A 12,812-nucleotide genomic window follows, 5' to 3' on the forward strand; every position below is an offset into this window, starting at 1 on the left:
ACAAAATTTTCTATAGAAATAAAATTTTTACAAAATTTTCCATAGAAATACAATTTTAACAAAATTTTCTATAGAAATAAAATTTTGCCAAAATTTTCTATAGAAATAAATTTTTGACAAAATTTTCTATAGAAATAAAATTTTGACAAAATTTTCTATAGAAATAAATTTTTGACAAAATTTCCTATAGAAATAAATTTTTGACAAAATTTTCTATAGAAATAAAATTTTAACAAAATTTTCCATAAAAATAAAATTTTGCCAAAACGTTCTATAGAAATAAATTTTTGACAAAATTTTCTATAGAAATAAAATTTTGACAAAATTTTCTATAGAAATAAAATGTAGACAAAATTTTCTATAGAAATAAAATTTTGCCAAAATTTTCTATAGAAATAAAATTTTGACAAAATTTTCTATAGAAATAAAATTTTGACAACGTTTTCTATAGAAATAAAATTTTGACAAAATAGAAATAAAATTTTGACAACGTTTTCTATAGAAATAAAATTTTGACAAAATAGAAATAAAATTTTGACAAAATTTTCTGTAGAAATGAAATTTCGACAAAATTTTCTGTAGAAATAAATTTTTGACAATATTTTCGATAGAAATAAAATGTTGACAAAATTTTCCATAGAAATGAAATTTTGACCAAATTTTCTATAGAAATAAAACTTTGACAAAATTTTCATTCGCGGGGGTACTACGGTACTGACCGGGTGAAAAAGTTTTGAAAAAGGTACTATAGTACTGCATTTTCCATCTCTGTATTGCGGATTTTCAAAGATTATTTATTTAAATCCTCTACAAGCCAGCTGATCTTTCCTTATTGAAAATCTTCTGAAATCCAATTTAGGCAAAAATCCATTTAAGAATATTTCGTGCCTCTTTTGAAGATAAGTGTGTGAACGTATTTTGGCATTAAAAATATTGCCTGTCTGCCTTTACATTCACCCTTATTCCTGAAGTCGCCCTCGCTTTTTGTCGTCTGTCGCTTTTAAGTCGTCTCGTCATTCATTTGGTATTCCTGCGAAGTGGCGACGGCGACGACGGCGACGGCGACGACGACGATTACTTTTTGTACCAATTACAATACTCGGTAATAAAAGGCCGATATCACTAGAAAACAATCAGCTGATGTGCAAAAAAAAAAAGAATTTTAAGTTTTTCGGTTTAAAATATTTTTATTTCTGACGCAATTCCAAGTCGGAAAATTAAGAAAAAATATTTAATTTGACGCGGAAAAAATCAAGGACAATCAAGGACAGTTAAAGCTTCCAAAACTACAAAAATGACGACAACGCTGAGATCAATGGCACAAGGATCATCGTGAAAGAAAACAATCAGCTGATGTGCAAAACTGAATTTTAATTATTTGCGTTTAAAATGTTGTTTGTTTGTAATCCAATGTTGACTTGGAAAATCAAAATAAATGATAAATTTGACTCGGGAAATGATTTAGATATCTACATTAGGACAATAACAACATCCGGCATATACAATTGGAACGACGTTGACATTATGTGTCCAAGGATCATTCAAAGTTCGACACAATTGTTACCTAAGTTTGGTGCTAAATAAAATACATTGGCCTTGAAGGATTTCTATTAAAAATAAATGGAATTGAAAATCAACACGTTTACTTTAATTGTACAGTGTTTTTTCTGTGATGTCAATGTGATGGCCATAACTGCTATATATACTGATTTTTTTCCAATTTTTGTAATTGTTGAAGATTAGTCACTTTACCTCTTACCAATTTCCATTTTTTACATTTATTTTTCAATTGTTCGATTAATAAAGTCTAAAAAACTTCTTCAAAAATTAAACACTAAACTCGTCGCTGGTAAATTTAAAGGCGACAAAAAGCGACGATGTTGGCGACAAAAAGCGACACCAGGAATACCGATTTTCTTCGATAGCAGAATATATCGACGAACGGAATACCAATTAGTGGCGACTGACAAAAAGCGACGGCGAGGGCGACTTCAGGAATAAGGGTGATTATTTAGCTAAAATTTTAAGTTGATGTTTGATGCGAAGCATATACGCACCTGTACCATTGTATCGCCAATTTTACAAGATTTAATCTAAAGGTTTTCGACCTTTAATTTAGCACCTTCCTTCGAATAATGAGGATGATGATGTATTAGATTATAGAATAATTTTATGTTTATTATTCATTCAAGATAACTTATTTTGCCAAAGTACACAAAATAAAATTTCTCATAAAAAATTGATTATGTATACATATTTTATTTCCCTTTAAACGTTTTTCCCCAGTGTTGTTTTTTTTTTCATCTTAATCTTATCAAACTCTTAATACTTCTCGCCTGTATGTTATACTCGCGTGTCTGAGCATTATTTTGTGCTTGGATTTTATTGCGTTTACGGCATCTCCAATAAAAACATAAAAAATTGTTTTTGTGCAAATGTTTTTTTTCAATTGTATGTATATTTTTTATCCAATAAATGATAAACACAAAAGTTAAGATAATTTGAATTCTTTTTAACGATTATTATTGCAGTCGGGGCAAAGGTGATCACTCTGGGTGATAACACGACAAAAAAAGACACACCTTCATTGTTTATGATAGTTTGTATGTATGTGTGTGTGTGTGTTACTACACAGTGATGGTTATCGCAATCGTCGTTGTAGGCGAGTGAATAGCAGAAAAGCCCGACAAATCCTTTTTAAGATAGATTTCCTGATGGATCTTCTCTATTTTTCGCAATTTCTTATCGATAAAATATGAGACCATATATTTTTTGGGAGTGTTATTATATCGATTTATTTCTTAAATTGTCTTCGAATAAGGATGGGTGTTCCACCTATGAATGGATAATTCTTATAGTATTTTAGAGCTATATATATCAAAATTAATATCATTAAAGATCTAAGTATTAAAAACCCGAAATAATATCTAAGAAAATAAGATTAATAGATTAAAAAAATTGTTTTACCCACTAACTACCAAAAGATAAAAGTTAAAACAAGTAAAGAAGGTCTAAAGTCGGGGCCGACTGTATTATACCCTGCACCACTTTGTAGATCCACATTTTCGATACCATATCAAATCCGTCAAATGTTTTGATGCTACATATATATAAAGGTTTTTGTTCCCATATACATATATTTAAATCTAACTCGATCTGGAAAAAATTTGATAGACTTCTACAAAATCTATAGACTTAAAATTTATTCCGGCTAATGCCCTGGGTTGGAACACAATGTTAGTAAAAAACAAGTAAGAAAAGTCTAAAGTCGGACGGTGCCGACTATATTATACCCTGCACCACTTTGTAGATCTAAATTTTCGATATCATATCACATCCGTCAAATGTGTTGGGGGCTATATATAAAGGTTTGTCCCAAATACATTTAAATATCACTCGATCTGGACAGAATTTGATAGACTTCTACAAAATCTATAGACTCAAAATTTAAGTCGGCTAATGCACTAAGGTGGAACACAAAAAAAGTAGTAAAAAAAAAATATGGGAAACATTTAAATCTGAAGCAATTTTAAGGAAACTTCGCAAAAGTTTATTTATGATTTATCGCTCAATATATATGTATTAGAAGTTTAGGAAAATTAGAGTCATTTTTACAACTTTTCGACTAAGCAGTGGCGATTTTACAAGGAAAATGTTGGTATTTTGACCATTTTTGTCGAAATCAGAAAAACATATATATGGGAGCTATATCTAAATCTGAACCGATTTCAACCAAATTTCGCACGCATAGCAACAATGCTAATTCTACTCCCTGTGCAAAATTTCAAATAAATCGGAGAAAAAAATTGGCCTCTGTGGTCATATGAGTGTAAATCGGCCGAAAGGCTTACTGTATTGTTAAATAAATGAAATGAAAGCTATATATTGGAGCTATATCTAAATCTGAACCGATTTCAACAAAATTTGGCACGCATAGCTACAATGCTAATTCTACTCCCTGTGCAAAATTTCAACTAACTCGGAGCAAAAAATTGGCCTCTGTGGTCATATGAGTGTAAATCGGGCGAAAGCTATATATGGGAGCTATACCTAAATCTGAACCGATTTCAACCAAATTTGGCACGCATAGCTACAATGCTAATTCTACTCCCTGTGCAAAATTTCAACAAAATTGGGGTAAAACTCTGGCTTCTGGGACCGTATTAGTCAATATCGGGCGAAAGATATATATGGGAGCTATATCTAAATCTGAACCGATTTCAATAAAATTTGGCACACTTGACTATAGTACTAATTGTTCTTCTTGCGCAAAATTTTAAGCAAATTAGGGTAAAACTCTGGGGGCCATATAAGTCCATATCGGGCGAAATATATATATGGGAGCTATATCTAAATCTGAACCGATTTCTTCCAAAATCAATAGGGATCTATTCTGAGCCAAAACACATACTTGTGCCAAATTTGAAGTCGATTGAACTAAAACCGCGACCTAGACTTTGATTACAAAAATGTGTTCACGCACAGACGGACAGACGGACATCGCTATATCGACTCAAGAGCCCACCCTGAGCATTTTTGCCAAAGACACCATGTGTCTATCTCATCTCCTTCTGGGTGTTGCAAACATATGCACTAACTTATAATACCCTGTTCCACAGTGTGGAGCAGAGTATAAATATGGAAAACATTTAAATCTGAAGCAATTTTTAGGCAACTTTGCAAAAGTGTCTTTATGATTTATCGGTCGATAGATATGTAGTAGAAATATAGGGAAATGTTAGTCATTCTTACAAATTTTCGACTTAGCAGTGTCGATTTTATAAGGAAAATTTGGTTATTTTGTCAATTTTTGCCCATATCAGAAAAACATATATATGAGAGCTATATCTAAATCTGAACCGATTTCAACCAAATTCGGCATAAATAGTTACAAAATTAATTCTACTCCCTGTGCAAAATGTAAAGCAAATTAGAGCGAATCTCTGGCTTCTGGGGCCATATAAGTGCATATCGGACGAAAGCTATATATGGGAGATATATCTAAATCTGAACCGATTTCAACCAAATTTGGCATGCCTAGCTGCAATATTAATTCTATTCCCTGTGCAAAATTTAAAGCAAACTAGGACAAAACTCTGGCTTGTGGGGCCATATAAGTGCATATCGGGGGAAAGATATATATGGGAGCTATATCTATATTTGAACCGATTTCAACCAAATTCTGCACAATTTACGACACTACCAATTGCACTCCTTGTGCAAAATTTAAAGTAAATCAGGCTGAAATTCTGGCTTATTCTATAGAAAATTTTGTCCAAATTTTATTTCTATAGAAAATTTTGTCCAAATTTTATTTCTTTAGAAAAATTTCACAAAAATTTTGTTTTTATAGAAAATTTTCCCAAAATTATACTTTCATAGAAAATTTTCCCAAAATGTTATTTCTATAGAAAATTTTCCCAAAATTTTATTTCTATAGAAAATTTTCCCAAAATTTTATAAAAATGTTTTCCCGAAGTAGCAAATTTCAATTAAAATTAGAATTATCATTAAGACTGCGATATTATTTTGACTAAAAGAAGATATCTCATATGTTTTTGTTATATTATTTCATAACGATATATAAACATTTTTCCTTGACTGTATCCATTAAAAAAAAAAATCCACAATTGTCTGCATCATTTTATTGTATTTTTTTTAAGTTATTGAACTTAACCCACTCAAAATTTTGGGTCACGTATAAGTCGTTCATTCAAAAAGATTTTTTTTTCATTCTCATGGTTTTACAAATTCAAGGTATGGAAAATTTTTTGATAAATTAATTTTTATTTCCACAAAAAGTTGAATGTTGAAACTGAAACTTGAACCGGGTCTAGGTTAGTATGTATGTTACTTATTTCGAGTGTTACATATTTCCACTTATCAACGGAACATTAAAATACAAACGGACCGACATGTAAGTCGATATGCAATTTTGGTGTATGTATGGGTATCTGAATAATTATATTGATGTATGTAAGATAAAAAATTGCATATTACCACATACATAGATTATTCTGAAATTTACTTAACTACTATCGCCATCAACGCTAGGCAACTTCCATATCTCTGAACAGTGGGTCAAAGTAGTTTTCTGCCACCATTCAAGATCATTATTTTTGGAGGGGGACTATGTAAACACATCCTAAATAAAAATTTTATCGCTATAGAAAATTTTGTCAAAATTTTTTTCTATAGAAAATTTTGTCAAAATTTTTTTCTATAGAAAATTTTGTCAAAATTTTATTTCTGTGGAAAATTTTGTCAAAATTTTATTTCTATAGAAAATTTTGTCAATATTTTATTTCTATAGAAAATTTTGTCAAAATTTTATTTTTATAGAAAATTTTGTCAAAATTTTATTTCTATGGAAAATTTTGTCAAAATTTTATTTCTCTAGAAAATTTTGTCAAATTTTTAGTTCTATAGAAAATATTCTCAAATTTTTTTCTATAGAAAATTTTCTTAAATTTTTTTCTATAGAAAATTTTGTCAAAATTTTATTTCTATAGAAAATTTTGTCAAAATTTTATATCTATAGAAAATTTTGTCAACATTTTATTTCTATAGAAAATTTTGTCAAAATTTTATTTCTATAGAAAATATTGTCAGAATTTTATTTATAAAATTTGGTCGAAATTTTATTTCTATAGAAAATTTTGTCAAAATTTTATTTCTATAGAAAATTTTGTCAAAATTTTATTTCTATAGAAAATTTTGTCAAAATTTTATTTCTATAGAAAATTTTGTCAAAATTTTATTTCTGTAGAAAATTTTGTCAAAATTTTATTTCTATAGAAAATTTTGTCAAATTTTTAGTTCTATAGAAAATTTTGTCAAAATTTTATTTCTATAGAAAATTTTGTCAAAATTTTATTTCTATAGAAAATGTTGTCAAAATTTTATTTCTATAGAAAATTTTGTCAAAATTTTATTTCTATAAAAAATTTTGTCGAAATTTTATTTCTATAGAAAATTTTGACAACATTTTTTTCAAATTTAATTTCAATAGAAGATATTCTACAAATTTTATTTCTATGGAAAATTTTATCAAAATTTATTTTTTTAGAAAATTTTCCCAAAATTTTATTTTTATAGAAAAATTTGTCAAAATTGTATTTCTAATTATATTTGTGTAATTTGGCTTGATGTTGTTGTGTTTGCGAGTTGCAATTTTTATTTAAAATTATCCAATATTTCGAAACATCTCCGATGTTCGTCTTCAGGGATTTTTTTAGAACTTATGAATGAACTTATTCGCAAACGAGTAAATATACAAAATAACATTATTTCTATAGAAAATTTTCACATTTTATTTCGATAGAAAACTTTCGTAAAATTTTATTTCTATAGAAACTTTTATAAATGTTTAATTCCTATAAAAATTTTGTTAAAATTTTATTTTTGTAGACAATTTTTGCAAATTTTTTATTTGTATGGAATATTTTCCCAAAATTTTATTTCTATAGAAAATTTTGTAAAAATGTATTTCTATAGAAAGTTTCGTCGACATTTTATTTCTATAGAAAATATTGTCAAAATTTTATTTCTACAGAAAATTTTCGAAAAATTTTATTTTTGTAGAAAATTTTCGCAAAATTTTATTTTTGTAGAAATTTTTTTAATTTTTGTAGAAAATTTTTGCAAAATTTCGATAGAAAACTTTCGTAAAATTTTATTTCTATAAAAACTTTTATAAATATTTAATTCCCATAGAAAATTTTGTTAAAATTTTATTTCTCTAGAAAATGTTTGCATAATTTTATTTCTGTAGAAAATTTTTGCATAATTTTATTTCTATAGAAAATTTTTGCAAAATGTTATTTCTATAGAATATTTTTGCAAAATGTTATTTCTATAGAATATTTTCACAAAATTTTATTTCTATAAAAAATTTCACAAAATTTTATTTTTACAGAAAATTTTTTCAAAACTGTATTTCTGTAGAAAATTTTCTCAAAATTTTATTTCTATAAAAAATGTTCTCAAAATTGTATTTCTTTAGAAAATTCAGATCAATTGTATTTCTGTAGAAAACTTTTTCAAAATTTTATTTCTTTAAAAAATTTTCGAAAAAAAAATGTAATTTCTATAGAAAATGTTCTCAAAATTGTATTTCTTTGGAAAATTTTTGTAAAATTTTATTTCTAGTGTACTCTTTGATTTATCTGAATGTATAGTAATATATTAGCATTTAGCCCACTGTGCCACAATAGATAATTACCATTTTAGACCATGCGAATACTTAATATGGAGCGTGCCAGCCAAACCAACCAATTGATCAAAACAAGTTTCCTAAATCAAATTCATACCAACGAACTATTGAAAGATGGATTGCTGCAAGACACACATTCCAACCGAATTGCTTTGAAATCGAAAAGCACCAATACGTCTACCATTTCCACCGTAGACTAAAGGAGTTGCTCATAGTGGGACTAACTTCAGAGAATTCGCTTATCCAATGAATCAATCTCAACTACAGACACCATCACCATCATCAGTGGAAATTTTTCGTTTGTGATAAAAATGTCATTGACTTAAACGGTGTCCTCAACAGACAATCGACCACAACCATGTCCATCAAAGTATTTTCGTTGTTTTTCTTTTTGTTGTGACCAATCTGCCGAGTGGCTATGTAAGCTTGTAAGGCTCTCGTTATTCTCTCCCTCTAAACGAACTTGTTTGTTATTATAAATGGTATTTTTGTTTCAATTTTTTTTAGGAGTTGTGTAGTCGCTTATTGATGTCTTCCAACAACTCGACGTATGGAAACCAGAAAAAACCGCCGCAATCCATCATAATTTTCCATTAAACTTTGTTTTGACTTCTATTGTAAGTAAATCATATAGAGTGCCAATATATTGATATAAAACTTATGAACAATAGGGGAATGATACTAAATAAATTATTCTGATCGACATTTAATTTACAAAATTTTGTTTAAATTTAAATTTACAAAATACTTCGATCTTGTCATAATTTTTTCTTATAGAAAATTTTTGCAAATATTATTTCTATAGATAATTGTACAAAATATTTTATATCTATAGAAAGTACAATTTTATTCAAAATGTTATTTCGATAGAAAATTTTCTCAAAATTTTATTTCTATATAAATTTTTCTCAAAATTTTATTTCTATATAAATTTTTCTCAAGATTTTATTTCAATATAAAATTTTCTCAAGATTTTATTTCTATAGACAATTTTGTCAACATTTTATATCTATAGAAAATGTTGCCAAAATTTTAATTCTATAGAGAATTTTGTCAACATTTTATTTCTACAGAAAATTAAAAAAATTTATTTCTATTGAATTTTTTTGCAAAACTTAATTTCTATAGAAAATTTTTGCAAAATTCTATTTCTATAGAAATTTTTTGCAAAATTTTATTTCTATAGAAATTTTTTGCAAAATTTTATTTCCATAGTAAATATTTGCATAATATTATTTCTATAGAAAGTTTTTTTTGTCAAAATTTTAATTTTATTGACAATTTTGCCAAAATTTATTTCTATAGAAACTTTTGTTAAATTTTTATTTCTTTAGAAAGTTTTTGTAATTTTTTTTTTTTAGAAATTTGTTTCAAAATTTTATTTCTATAGAAAATGTTTAAATATTTTATTTCTATAGAAAATTTTGTCAAAACTTTTTTCCATAGAAAATTTTTGCAAAATTTATTACTATAGAAAATTATTGCAAACTTTTATTTCCATGGAAACATTTATGGAAAGTTTATTTCTGTGGATAATTTTCTCAAAATTTTATTTCTATACTCGTGGAAATTTGTATTACTATAAAATTTTTTTGAAAAACTTAATTCTATAGAAAATTGTTGCAAAATTTTATTTCTATAGACCCTTTTATCAAAATTTTATTTCTATGGAAATTTTTTCAAAATTTTGTTTCTATATAAAATTTTCTCGTTTTTTTTTTGAGAAAATTTTGTCAAAATGTTATTTATTTCTATAGAAAATTTTGTCAAAATTTTATTTATATAGAAAATTTTATAAAAAATTTTTGAAAAACTTAATTCTATAGAAAATTGTTGCAAAATTTTATTTCTATAGACCCTTTTATCAAAATTTTATTTCTATGGAAATTTTCTCTGAAAATTTTGTTTCTATATAAAATTTTCTCGTTTTTTTTTTTTTTGAGAAAATTTTGTCAAAATGTTATTTCTATAGAAAATCTTGTCAAAATTTTATTTATATAGAAAATTTTGTCAAAATTTTATTTCTATAGAAAGTTTTGTTAAAATTTTATTTCTTTAGAAAGTTGTGGTAAACTTTTTATTCAACATTTTTAAAATTTTTTTTTTTAATTTTTTTTCTATACAAATTTTTGTTTACAAAATTTTATTTCTATAGAAAATGTTGTCAAAATTTTATTTCTATAGAAACTTTTGTCAAAACTTTTTTCCATAGAAAATTTTTGCAAAGTTTTATTTCTATAGAAAATGTTTGCAAAATTTATTACTATAGAAAATTTTTGCAAACTTTTATTTCCATGGAAACTTTGATGAAAAGTTTATTTCTGTGGTTAATTTTCTCAAAATTTTATTTCTATACTCGTAGAAATTTGTATTACTATAGAAATTTTTTGAAAAAATTATTTCTATAGAAAATTGTTGCAAAATTTTATTTATACAGACCATTTTATCAAAATTTTATTTCTATGGAAATTTTCTCAAAAAAAAACTTGAGAAAATTGTATATAGACAATTTTCTCAAGTTTTTTTTTGAGAAAATTTTGTCAAAATGTTATTTCTACAGATAATTTTGTCAAAAATTTTTGAAAAACTTATTTCAATTTATTTCTATAGACGCTTTTATCAAAATTTTATTTCTATGGAAATTTTCTCAAAATTTTGTTTCTATATAAAATTTTCTCAAGTCTTTTTTTTTGAAAATTGTTGCAAAATTTTATTTCTATAGACCATTTTATCAAAATTTTATTTCTATGGAAATTTTCTCAAAATTTTGTTTCCATATATAAATTTTCTCAAGTTTTTTTTTGAGAAAATTTTGTCAAAATGTTGTTTCTATAGAAAATTTTGTCAAAAGTTTACTTATATAGAAAATTTTGTCAAAATTTTATTTCTATAGAAACTTTTGTTAAAATTTTATTTCTTTAGAAAGTTGTGGTAAAGTTTTTATTTAAAATTTTATTTCTATACAAATTTTTTGCAAATTTTTATTTCTATAGGAAATTTTCAAAATTTCAACTCTTTAGAAATTGTTTACAAAATTGTATTTATGTAGAAAATATTTGTCAATAGAAAATTTTGTCAAAACTTTTTTCCATAGAAAATTTTTGCAAAGTTTTATTTCTATAGAAAATTTTTGCAAAATTTATTACTATAGAAAATTTTTGCAAACTTTTATTTCCATGGAAACTTTTATGAAAAGTTTATTTCTGTGGATAATTTTCTCAAAATTTTATAGAAATAAAATTTTATAAGAAATTTGTATTACTATAGAAAATTTTTGAAAAACTTATTTCTATAGAAAATTGTTGCAAAATTTTATTTCTATAGACGCTTTTATCAAAATTTTATTTCTATGGAAATTTTCTCAAAATTTTGTTTCTATATAAAATTTTCTCAAGTTTTTTTTTCTTGGAGAAAATTTTGTCAAAATGTTATTTCTATAGAAAATCTTGTCAAAAGTTTATTTATATAGAAAATTTTGTCAAAATTTTATTTCTATAGAAACTTTTGTTAAAATGTTATTTCTTTAGAAAGTTGTTGTAAACTTTTTATTCAAAATTTTATTTCTATACAATTTTTTTTGCAAATTTTTATTTCTATAGGAAATTTTCAAAATTTCAACTCTTTAGAAATTGTTTACAAAATTGTATTTATGTAGAAAATATTTGTCAAAAGTTTATTTCTATAGAAAATTTTGTCAAAACTTCCATGGAAGCTTTTATCAAAATTTTACTTCTAAAGATCATTTTTACAAAATTTGATTTTGTTCCTCTAGAAAATGTTGTCAAAATTTTATTTCTATAGAAAATGTTGTCATAATTTTATTTTAATAAAATTTGATTGCAAAATGTTATTTCTATAGAAATTGTTTGCAAAATTTTATTTCTATAGAAATTTTTTGCAAAATTGTATTTCTATAGAAAATGTTTGCTAAATTTTATTTCCGAAGAAAATGTTTGCTAAATTTTATTTCTGTAGAAAATTTTTGCAAAATTTTATTTCTATAGAACGTTTTTGGAAAATTTTATTTCTATAGAGAATTTTTTAAAAATGTTTCTGTAGAAATTTTTTTCAACATGTTTTCTCAAAATGTTATTTCTATAGAAAACGTTTGCAAAAATTTATTTCCGAGGAAATTTGTGCAAAATTTTATGAAACATTTGAAGTCATTGTGAATAGAGAAAATCCACATGCATCTGTGAGGAATCATTCTCCCATGACAATGCTGTGTAAAATTACATACTTTCCATTTCCATAGCTGGAACTCCATGATAAAACAGACACATTTGACTGACAAAAAGAAAAATCTACAGAAAGATAAGAAATGTCTCCACCTCTATATTGAGAAATATTTACTGGAATTGAAATGAATTGAGTGCAACAAACTAATGTAGCATAAATGTCTTATGGCTAATTAAATGTCACTTAAGGAAAAAAACAGATTTGCGAATGTTTGGTTTTTCGTCTTCTAAGAATGACAACTGTCATCGTGTAATGAGTAAGAAATGTTTTTGAACTTTATTTTATTGTTTAAAAAAACGTATTTGCTATCTTGTTATTCTATTTATTACAATAGACCTCTGTAAAAAATAACACTGAT

Source organism: Haematobia irritans, chromosome 2 (genome assembly GCF_050003625.1).
Source record: "Haematobia irritans isolate KBUSLIRL chromosome 2, ASM5000362v1, whole genome shotgun sequence".
NCBI classification, from domain to species: domain Eukaryota; kingdom Metazoa; phylum Arthropoda; class Insecta; order Diptera; family Muscidae; genus Haematobia; species Haematobia irritans.